General features: G+C 28.8%; 1 long non-coding RNA gene across 2 annotated transcripts; it reads right to left on the bottom strand.

Moving 5' to 3' along the window:
* Nucleotides 1-4,569: 4,569 nt before the first annotated feature.
* LOC136077662 (uncharacterized) lies at nucleotides 4,570-7,125 on the bottom strand. 2 transcript variants are annotated; one of them, XR_010637161.1, is made up of 3 exons: nucleotides 6,450-7,125; nucleotides 6,156-6,252; nucleotides 4,570-4,762 (listed from the first exon to the last, which is right to left on the bottom strand). It is a non-coding gene; the product is annotated as an uncharacterized LOC136077662 (long non-coding RNA). The 2 variants fall into 2 exon arrangements; XR_010637162.1 differs by lacking the exons at nucleotides 6,156-6,252; nucleotides 6,450-7,125 and adding an exon at nucleotides 5,857-6,149.
* Nucleotides 7,126-12,352: the final 5,227 nt, after the last annotated feature.

Here is a 12,352-nt window from a genome sequence, read left to right as displayed (position 1 = left end):
TCTGTCACTTAACTGAGAGGAATGAGATCTCCTTCGTGAATTTCAAACATATCCCAAACATCAGCAATGCACGCTGGAACTCTTGTGCCATTCTAGCCCTTCTTGCGTTTATTCTGATGCCAGAAACCCGGATCAGGTTGCGTAAAATCTTTTCATTCATTTCTTACTCATGGGCTGATCATTGGTTCAGCAGTCAATTGTTTCGCGTTGAAGAACTATCTGAAGCTCTAAATGACTACCCAAAAGCTCTCAGTTGCTTGAAAACCCGCTGAAAAACAGATGACTCTCCAATCAACACTGCCCGAAGCAACCAGTGCTGCGAGCATGTCATCAAAGTTGTGCAAGTTTATTCATTCACTCTAATGACATTATCGTGAATATTTGACTTCCTTGGGCGTTTGATGATCCTATATAATGTTGTATGTATGTGACTCTACACCTTGTGTTCAATTTTGTATCTGCTTACAGTGACTTCAAACTTTTGGCCAAAAAAGCTAATAAATAAAATTCTTAAAATCATTTTGTGCGTAAGGTTTTTTTATCAAATCGCCTTGAATGTAATATTTTATTTAATCTTAAATGAAAGCTCATCAAATTATGATACAGGGAAACGAGGTTGTATAAAAGTCATCACCCAAATATATAAATATATGTATATATATATATATATATATATATATATATATATATATATATATATATATATATATATATATATATATATATATATATGTAAAATAAAAAAATATAAAGTTTTAAACTTCTCCAATAAAAAAAATGTACTGTAGATACGCGGTATTATACAATGCTAGTTACGCGGTTTTGCACAATCCCCGAAGATATGGTCATACCATATAGGAACGTCGATTGTAATTTCTGGAGTTGCATTCATGGTGTTAATAGCTTGACTATCCTTTTTACGGTTTTTAATCTCAAATAATATCCGCCTAATAACAGCAATATTAACAAATAAATCAAATTCATAACCTATATAAAAATTATAACGGCACTCAAGCCTAATTTTTTCCTGTTGATCCAACAAGAAATAAAGCTATGCGAGTAAAACATTTCCTTGCAGACATGTGTTTTTTTTCTATGCCTCTTTAATACAACATTACCATAATGTGTTTTACTCCTTTTACAAATAATGTTTCACGATTAATTTTACCATCAACACCAAGGAATACGAATTCTTTGCTATACTCATAGACTTCAAGTCTGACAGTATTTTAACTAACTTCTTTCGCCTGTATATTTTGAATTTAAAATTAAAGTTAACGTGATTTTTGGCTAGCAAATAGTCCTGACCAATCAATAATTATAGCAATTCCTAACGCAGGGATTTTTATTTTTTTAAATTTGTAATAATTACGGAAAATTTTTTTGTAGTTTATAACTTACTTCCGGAAATTCTTACGGTTTTATCACAAGAACCGCGGAAGAGCATTTAACTTGAAAGTTCACGCTTCCTTGCCAATGTCGCTTTTGGGGCTAGAACCGGCGTTGAACCTCGAACCTCTGGGTTTAAGGTTTCACTGCGCAACGACTACTTTTTAAAATACTTTTATAATATACTATATTATTTAATATGCTCTGTAAGAATCCAAGCTTGGGTTTTTATTTAGATGTTAGTTACCTCAATAGAAATAAACCTAAAAGATTCTTAACCAAATTCTTATAATGCAATTTCTGGAAATAAGTTAGATATTTCCTGTTTGTGCGATTGTTTTGAGCGAAGTTTTTTTGCATTCCTTTGAAAATATCTTAACATCGGTATGTGAAATGAAATTTTTAAATTAACTAAAACTAGATTGTAAAATTATAATTTTAAAATGTTATATTAAAATTATAATTTTAATATAACATTTTAAAGGTAGAATGATTATACAAATTAAACAATTTTACAGGGCCGACCACAAGGGTTTCGAAGTGGGAGGGGTGGGTGGGAGGTAAATTTTTAAAAAAAGTCTTGTATATCTAAAATTTTCTTTTAGAAAAAAAGTGTCGTCGGCCCTGTTTTATCAAAAATTATGGCGTTTTAATTACCATATTTCTCATAAATGGATTTGTTAAGGAAACTGTGACCAAACTTTTTATATTCTTTTATATATTTTCGGCACATTTTCGGGGTCGGCAACCTGTTGCTAGCAAGCCGAATTTGATGTTAAAATTTCGATGTTAAAATGCGGCTCTTTAGCTCCATGCGAAAATACTTTTATAATATTGAAAAAAAGCTGTTAGTAGCTCTTTAAAAACTGGAAAAATTTTATAAATTCTAAACTTTGGCTCTTCCGTCTTAAAAGATTGCCAACCCTTGGTTTATACAAATGCATTTTTTTCTTATACTAGACTCTATTAGAAATAGTTTGCTTTAAATGTGAAATTGGATTAGGTCGAAAGTTAAAGTAAGGAGGATTGGCACATTCGCGGATCGTGACTCTGCACTGTACATAAATTATGATAAATATTTAACATTATCTTGGGTTAGGGCAGTCGACGGGGTACACGGGTACCCATTCGTTGCTCACTACCTGTGTAATATTATCAATTGCTACCCGTTATCCCAAATTACCCAAATGCTAGCGTTGTCCATGCAAAAACAGTATATATATATAATATATATATATATATATATATATATATATATATATATAGAATATATATATATATATATATATAATATATATATATATATATATATATATATATATATATATTTCATAATTTACAGATGATTAACTATATATATATAAATACTTTTTAAGTTTATTACAATTATTATTCGTAATATAACAACTTAAAAATACAAACTTGTTATGTGAAAGAAGATCATTAAGATCTTGTCAAAATTTCAATAACTACGACTTCTTTATCATATTAAGAATTTCAGAAAACATCTAGGAATATTATCCTCCATCATCAGTTTTAATTTTTCTCTTTGTTCTCTTATATTCAATAACTGGAATGATTTTTTTATTATTGACATAATACCGACTTGCAGTTTTTCGATAGGTTACATGAATTTAATTTTTTTTTACCTTCTATCATGCAATGAAAAAAGTTTAAACCAAGAAATTTGCATGTAGCAATCACTTTTACTCCTATTCGCTTTTTTGTTCAGAGCGAGCCTTCGCAATTTTAAATGGTTATATATATTTAAAAAATGTTTGTAAGTTACATTTTTTTTTCTAAACATTTTACTTTGAATCGCATTTTCTTAAAGTTGTAAACTACTACTATTACTCCTATTTAAAATGTTTTTGTTTTGTTTTTCATTTTATTTTTTATTTTTCTCGAGAAGGGGGATAATTAATTTTTGAGGTAAATTTATAGAGGGAGGAGGAGTAAGGATGGGGGGGGGGGGGTTCTGAAAGTTGAACAAGTTGTTGACAAGGGGATAGATTAAAAATTGCTAAAAAATTGTTGACGTAGTTAATGGACAGTAAGGTGCCTCAAAAATTTTTTTTTTTCGAAATTCAAAATGTGGAAAAGTTCAATCGTTATCATTATGTATTAGTAGCATGTAGTGAAAATTTCAGCCGTTCAAATCAACTCTAAGGTAAAGAAGGTGGTTTAGTTCATTCTATTTAATAGAATATTATATTGCAAATTTATTATTTTGTAATAACTTTTTTTATGTTAGAAGAATTTAGCATGCACATTTTTCAATTAATGTAAATGTTATAGTAAAATTATTAACATAATTATTTTTTAGTTATTTACACATTTTTATTTATAATACATGACAAAAGTTATTAAAAAATAAAAAGTAATTTGACTAAATAATTTAAATAAGACGTTAAAAAAAAAAAAAGATTTGTTTGCTAATTCTCCTAACATAAAAATTGCGCGCGGGCATATGAAAGTTTTACAAAATAAGTTTTCATTTCATTTAAGTTTATTTTTCAATCGTTAAGCGGCTTTTTTCAAATAATTTGCTAAGCGTAGATATTTATTATGCATGATACGCTTATTTTTTTTGCTTAGCAAAAAAAGTATTTTTTAATAGTATTATTTGCTGTTACGAAACAACCCAGTCGGCAAATTTAGTTGTAAATGCGCATTAGAAACTCGTTTAAATACGTATCGATGTGGTATGCATGTTAGCCATTTTATCGTGTCGAATACGCATTAGAAATACGCATTAGATGCGTATAAAGACAGGTATACAATACGACGCCTACTGAGTATCAAACTCGCATTTGAAACTCTTGTAAACACGTATAAAACACGATAACCAGAGAATATTCAATACGATATTTTCCTGGTATTACATGCGCATTTAAAACTTTCCAGAATACGCATTATTTACGAATATTTGTTAGCCATTTTTTCGTGTCAAACGCGCATTAAAAATAGACATCAGATGCGTATAGAGACAGGTATACAATACGACGCCAACTGAGTATCAAACTCGCATTTAAACACGTATAAAACACGATAACCAGAGAATATTCAATACAATTTTATTAACTAATATGAATTCATAACATAATGATAATGACTAGCAGAAAGCAACCCGTAATACGGGTTATGAGTTATTAAATCATTAATAACAATAAAAACACATTAATAACTTGATATATTATCTAAAAAATTAAATACAAATATATCTGTAAATATTTTAACTTTGACTCCCTATCAGCAACATCATTGCTTATAGTCAAAGACGAAGACCGCAATTAACATCAGTTGAGTTCTTTTTAAAATCTGTCACAACACAGGTACCAGAAACGGAAAGTCAAGTAAAGCCTGCAAATACCTAAAAAATGAAATTAAAAAAAAAATTTTTAATTACAAAAGTACTATTTGCATTTTATTGTTAGTAGAATTAGGATAATAATAACAGAAAATATATACTCTGTGTCTACAGAATAATTAAAAAAGATTATAAAAAGGCTAGACAACACAATGTAGTAACACTGGCAAATAACACCACAACTTAATAAAATATTTTATTAACTTAAATACTTGGAATGAAAAGATTTTATTTATTACAATATTTGAACAATTGAGGGACAATTATAGTTAAACAATTTAAACAATTATACCATAAAATAGCAAGCAAATCGTAAAATATTTCTTAGAAATTATTTATTTTTTTCATTTGACTACTATTTTCAAGTTGCCTATAAGCATTTACATTATAACTTCGTTGAGCCTAATACTATCTATTTTAATTTAACTATTATCATTAAACATATTACCAGTAATCTTATATTGCTGCAACTGAATAAATGAAAGTAAAAGAATCTTACAAATTGTGATCTTTTCTAATCAAAGACTTTATTTAAACTTAAGATTTATTGAAATCCATATCTTTTTATATGTTTACATACATTAGTCGTTTATCAAAAATATTAAACAACATTTATTTACATCAATTATTTTTAATTAAAAAAGAATCTAGACTACAATGCACAAAGTCAATTTTACCTTAATGCATAAAAATAATAAATGCACAATCTTGTATAAAAAAATGAAGCATTGTCAATCAGTATATTTTACTCTAAATTAATTATTTAAATGACGAATGGGGCAAGATGACGACCTACAGTTATCTCTTAAGCAAAACTAAATATAACAGTTGATTTTAGCTGAAAGGGAAGTAGATTAATTTTACTAGATTTATCAATGGTTTCTTTTTAAATATTATTTTTGTGACGAAAGCTAAGTATTAAAAAAGTTTTTCCGACATTGAGAAAAAAACTTTTTATCCTCGTTTGACTTGATTTATTACATCGCTACATCACCAGCTAAAGGTAAGTTTTATTTTTTGGGACAGACTAAGATACAGGCGTTTTTTGAAACAGTCGTCATCTTGCCCCATGTTCCCCTATATATCTATTCACATACCTTTAAAAAGTGGTATTACACTTTACACAATGAAATATGGAAATACATCATTTTTTTCAACTACTTTCAAAGAAATTTATTTATTTTTTCTAGTCTTATTTTTTCTAAGAAAGAATATTTATAAAGATACAGAGAAATATAAAATATACTGAAATATAGGCAGATTTATGTTTATAAACTTTTGTGTCAACAAATTACAGTCAGTTTTCCATGTTAAATACATAAAATATATATCTAATATAACATATATCAAATATCAAATAAATCGAATATAAAATAAAACAAAATAGTAAACTTACTCAAATCAGTATCAGTTATACCGTATGAAGTAACTAAAAAGCACTTTAATTCTTTTCAATTGCTCTAAAAAATAACTTTCAGCTCTTTCCAATTGCACTAAAAAGAAAAAAAAAACTTACTTAGATAAGTTGCCAAGTTCTTGAGAATCTGAAAACAAATAAGTAAAAAAACAAAGAACAAACAAACATTTATTTGTTAAAACTACTATATTTAAACAAATTAAATTTAAAAAAGTGTAACGCCAATTCTCCTTAAAGGCTAAAAAAATTTTCAGCTCAAATTTGCTTGCATACCTTGCTTGTAAAACCATGTGAATAAGAAACACATTTAGAAAAGCCAAGAAACTACTTGAAGATGACATATGCAACATTGAAGTTTGAACGTTCACTGGACTAATTATTAGCAGATGTTTTTAAAAAATTCATAAAAATTTACATATATTCATTCTTTTATATTGCATAAATCCATTATATGATAAATCTGAAATGAAAAAATGTAATGGATAAGTAAATACAAAGAAAAACATCATATATGAATCACAAATCAATATATCAGATAGTGATAAGATGTCATGATAAGAGAGTAGTAGTTGTTAAATATTGTTATTTCATGTTAGCTTTTAGAAAACAATTTATGTTGGTACGTCATGGTTCTTAAAATTCAAATTAAGATATAAACAAAATGTATATATGGCAAAATGATTTTTCTTGAGTGGCTTTTACTGAACGATTAAAAGCAGTGAGTTTCAATAATAAAACCACTTATAATTTTTAGCAATAGACACCAACATAAAGGTAAGCCAAATGTAACAACATTAGTAACATAAATAACAACTTTATGCAAAATCTTGCTCAACACGTTTGCCAAGTCACACACTTTGAAAACATGGTCCATAAATATTATAAGAAGTGTTTATATATGTTATATAAATTTAAATAAATATATTGTGTTTTATAGTTAGTATATATGTTTATATTATGTTGTTTCGATGTCATGGAAACAACATAATATAAACATATATACTAACTACAAAACACAATATATTTATTTAAATTTATATAACATATATAAACACTTCTTATAATATTTATATACACAATAGATACATTTTATACTATTTTAAAAATGCATTTATAAAACAATTATATAACACATATTACCACATACATATATTTATCAAAAACATTTTAATTTTGAACATAATATAAACATATATGCAAACTATAAACATATATAACTTGAATTGCGTGAACAAAAAATTTAAAAATAACATGAAAAAATCTAAAAAGATTCATATATATATATATATATATATATATATATATATATATATATATATATATATATATATATACATATATATATATATATATATATATATATATATATATATATATATATATATATATATATATATATATATATATATATATATATATATATATATATATTCATACATAAAGACATATATCTCGTAATAAAATATCAAATTATAATCATATTTAATTTAAATCAAATACTTATTGAATAAAGAACAAAAAACAGATAAAAGAACTGCAATCCTAATAACAAAATTTAACGCTTAGCAACAATTAAAATGTCAGTGCTGGCTCAAAATTTTAACTTATTTTTCTAAATTTTCTAAAACAGAACAAAAAAAGGTAATAGCATAACAGAAATATCAATAAAATAGTAATCAACGGAATAAAATAAGCAAGGTATGAAATGATAGGATTTAAAGTATATTTGAATTATATTAATTTAGGACTTCATAAAACTAAATTAATAAATTTAAAAGTAGTAATAAATATTTTTATGATAAAGTTTTAGTAACTCTTTTAGTGCAAAAAAGTACTGTAACTGTACTGGAGATAATTTACTAAATTTCTCAAGAAACCTTTTTAATTTAAATTTTATTTTCGCTATATCAGTTTAAGCATGCGCTTTAAAAGCAAAGAATCTTGTTTTTCCATTATTTGTTAATATTTGATCAAAATAGGGTTCAATATAATTCCGATTTTGATCAAATATTATAAATACGTATTTTTGATAAATAAGTGGTATTGAACTCGAATTCGAAACTTAAAACTAAATGCGTATTTTTCTGGTATCAACGGCGGTATGTTATACGTGACCAATACTCCGAGTATTTACAATACTAGATATGCCGACTGGGAAACTACTGTACTGTAAGCAATGTTTTATACTATAAATTTATAAATATATATAATTTTATAAACTGTATTAGCTATATTTTCAGACAATGGCTTCAGGAAAAAAATGCTACAATACAATACTAGAGCCAGCTGAAGATTTGAGACAGGCTGCAAGAAAGCGTAGACAGTTTTATTTGTTAGGCTTTCCACTGCAAAGCTTTGCTCCAAATCGACCTCCAACGACTGGAGGTCGATTTGGAGCAACTGGAATGTTCAGACGGTTTTACTGGCTCAACATTAGAAAAGAAACTAGGTAACGTCTAAAAAATCTCTGAATTTTATCTGTTTGTTTTTACTTAGCCATTTGGCATTTTCTTAGCACTACCAAGATGAACTGTAAAGTTGGATGTGTCCTTGCTTCTGGAAAAAGTTATCTGAAATGCAGCAAGTTAGCAAAAGGAACGTGTGAAGAGAATTGGCGTCAGACAATCAGAGGTGTTTGCATTTTGAGAGAACTAGTAAACTTGTGGGGAAAAGCTGGATTCGACAACAATTTCATTCTCACAGAGCAGCAAATTCGAAACAAAATTACCAACAAGATCAATGAGTACCGATTTCTAAAAAGACTCAAGACTCTAAGTCTACCAGAAGGAAGCTACTGCAAGAAAGTAAACAACTTTCTAAATGAAAGCAACTTTTTATTCCCAATTCATAAGACCAACATCTTTAACTTGATAAAGGGTGATCCATTAAGGAACAAAGAGGCTCAAAAAGAGGACATTGAATTTCTAAAGCACTGTCTCAATGGACGTATGGTCAAGATGGCGGGTATTGATAACACATTTCAAAAAAATGCTTGTTTGACTGTGGAGAAAATAAGAATAATGGAAGAAAAAATGCGCTCACAAGATGAAAAGCTCAGAAATTAAGAAAAAAAGAATAAAAGGAAGGTAGAAGAACTAGAACAAAGAGAGTTTGAAGTTTCCTGGTACACAGACAGTGATAACCTTCGAGACTCTGATGAAGCTTTTATGCCTCCTACAAAGACCCAAAAGATTTCAGGGAAGTAAAAGTTAGCCTTCAGCTAAGTATGAATGAACTCCTAAACAATTGGATCCCAATCATGACAAGATGTGGTATTGGTGTTCGACCAGAAACCTGTTTATTGACATCTCTTTATAAAGCTGGCGGTATTAACATTGAGGAGTTGAAGATCTCAAGATCAACTCTGACTAAGAAAGCACACACTGTAGTAGAGTTAGAAGCCCAGATCATCCGAGAGCAGAACATGGACAAAGTAATAGGCTTAAAGCTAGTGATTCACTTTGATACTAAAATTGTGAGGCAGTACACCAGTAAAGAAGCAATTTTCACAAGTCATGAGAGAATAGCTATAAGCATTTCTTCTCCTGAAGCTGATCCTTTCGATTTTCTGCTTGGTATTTTGAAAATTAAAAGCTTCAAGGGAAGCGACCAGGCTGTTGCCATTCAAAGTATCCTCGAATACTATGAGCTATCAGATCAAATTATTGGGGTGTGTGCTGACACCACAGCTTGCAACACAGGAAAGAACAATGGAGCTATAAGATTATATAAGTTATTGTTCATGATTTGGAGAGGCCTGTTCTCTGGCTAATGTGCAGACATCACATTTATGAGAGACATGTGTCTCATGTCATGGAACTTGTTTTTGTTACATCAAAAAGTCCAATCAAACACCTCTATGTTTTACTTCAGAAGCTATGGCCGCAAACACATAGAGAAGTTAATAAGCTTGAAAGAATTGTCAAATTTAAATGGTCTTAAGATGCATTTTGACCAGGTACTCTTTTGCACCAACTTGCAGTTGAAACTAAAGAATTTTGCACCACAGCACTTCAGAAAAACACTTTCCAAAGAGGAGACTACGAGTATCTTTGCCAGCTACTGGCTTACTTCCTGGGTGCAGGTATATCTAATTTCTTCTTTAAGCAGCCGGGAGCTCACCATGAGGCCAGGTTTATGAGTGACTGTCTTTACCTTCTTGTTCTGCAGATGACAAAGAACTATCATCCGAATGATTCAAAAACAGTAGAGCCTGCTACTCTCAAGAACATTAACACTGCTTCAAATTATATTGTGTTTTTCCATGGTCTATTCTTTCTGAAGAGTCCTATGGCAACTCAAGCTTCTTCAAATGACCTAAGAGCTTTTAAGATAGCTTACCAGCTCCAAATGTCAGATGATTACAAAGCCTATGCAGAGATTGGGAAAGTTCTCAACAAAAGCCTTCTACGGCACACTTGGTATCTAGCTCCCCAGCTTGTAGTTTTGTCTCTTGCTGACAGGGATCTAGAACCGACGTTAAGAACAACATCCTTAACAAATTGTTGTCTTTTGCCGTTCCAGAAAAAGAATATATGGTGCTTGAGAAACCTGGAATCCAGCCAGTCGTTGTACCAATGTCATCTCTTGATGATTTTGTTACTGAGCAAAGTTATCTTCTTTTTTTTTCTCCTAGAAATCACTAAGGAAGAGCTTTTGCTGTGGAGGGAGAAAGGTATAGCTTCTTGCGAAAGTGAGAGAGCTCCTAAGTCATTTGTCAAGTTTTCTGCTTGTGCAAATTAGCTTGCAGTGATAAATGATAGGGCAGAAGGTCACATAAAGCTGATCCAAGACTTTATTGGAAGGACACATAACGAGGATAGACTTCAGGATACTCTTCAGGTAATTACTAAACATTATTTTACAGACCTGTAGTGTGTAAACTGTTAGGGGGAGGGGTCGTATTTGAAAAATTAGGCAATTTAGATTAGCAAACACATATCATGCTCATTTTTAATAACAAAAAAAAGGAAGTCAATTGCATTTAACAATTTACACCTAACAACCACTTATCCAACCCAATGTACGGGCATGCTATACAATAATGTTTGCAAAATTTCTCAAAGTATTTCCATATCATTTTATTTAATAAAATAAACTAATAATTTCAAATACTAGGAATTTTATTGCTTGGATTATTTAATTATTTTACAAAATAACCTGCTTTTTTAATTTTATTTATTATTTTCTAGGTTGTCCGTAAAAACAGACAACAAGTATCCAAGAAAGTTACAAAAAAGTACCTGCAGAACATCTAACAAGTATTACAACTGCAATCACGTTTTTGTTGCTTTTCAACTCAATTTAGAATTATTATCTGAAATTATCAAAATCTGTATCTTCGTTATTCTATTAGATATATTTTAAATCGAAACCAGTGTTTTTGTGAGTGTTTTAAATTTAAAACTATCTATATTCGGAACTTTAAAATATATTATTCAGGTAAAGTTATATTATATAGAAATTGTCTAAAACCACCTTCTTTACCTTAGAGTTGATTTGGGAGGCTAATATTTTTACTATAAGCTACTAATACATAATGATAACGATTGAACTTTTCCACATTTTGATTTTCAAAAAAAAAAAATTTTCGAGACACCCTAATGGACAGCCCCTTATAAATAAAATGGTTATAGAATAAAATTACAAAAAAAGTCTTAAAATTGAATTTTGTCAAAAAACTTATTTATTTGCAGTTAAGTCCCACTACTGTGCTTCACATGTTCTTGATTTGTTTTTCTGAAATAACTCAAGCAAATACTTAAAATATATTTTTTGAATATCAAAATATTTCAATTTTTGGTAGAACAAACTTTATTTTTAATGCAGTATGATAAATCCTTATGTTTAATACGAAATCGTAAACTTTGAAAAATTGATATTGACCTAATTTTTTTCGTTTATAGAAAGAATCTCTCCATCATAATTTTCATTGTTTTTAAAAGTATAAAATGAGCTCTTTTGAGTGATGCAATAAAATAAAAAACTGGTACACATGAATTTTTCTTTTATTTTTGTCGCCTTATAGATTTCATAACATTCAACATGGGCAATTTTTAAAAAGCTAATTTTTTATCCATATCATCATGTTATTACGTAGAACCTTCAGAAAAAAAAAACAATACTGAAAAACCTATAGTAATGGAGATATGACCCTACAAAAAAACAATAAAAAT

This window comes from Hydra vulgaris, chromosome 03 (assembly GCF_038396675.1).
Source record: "Hydra vulgaris chromosome 03, alternate assembly HydraT2T_AEP".
Classification (NCBI taxonomy): Eukaryota; Metazoa; Cnidaria; class Hydrozoa; order Anthoathecata; family Hydridae; genus Hydra; species Hydra vulgaris.
This window is presented reverse-complemented; position numbering and strand designations above follow the sequence as displayed.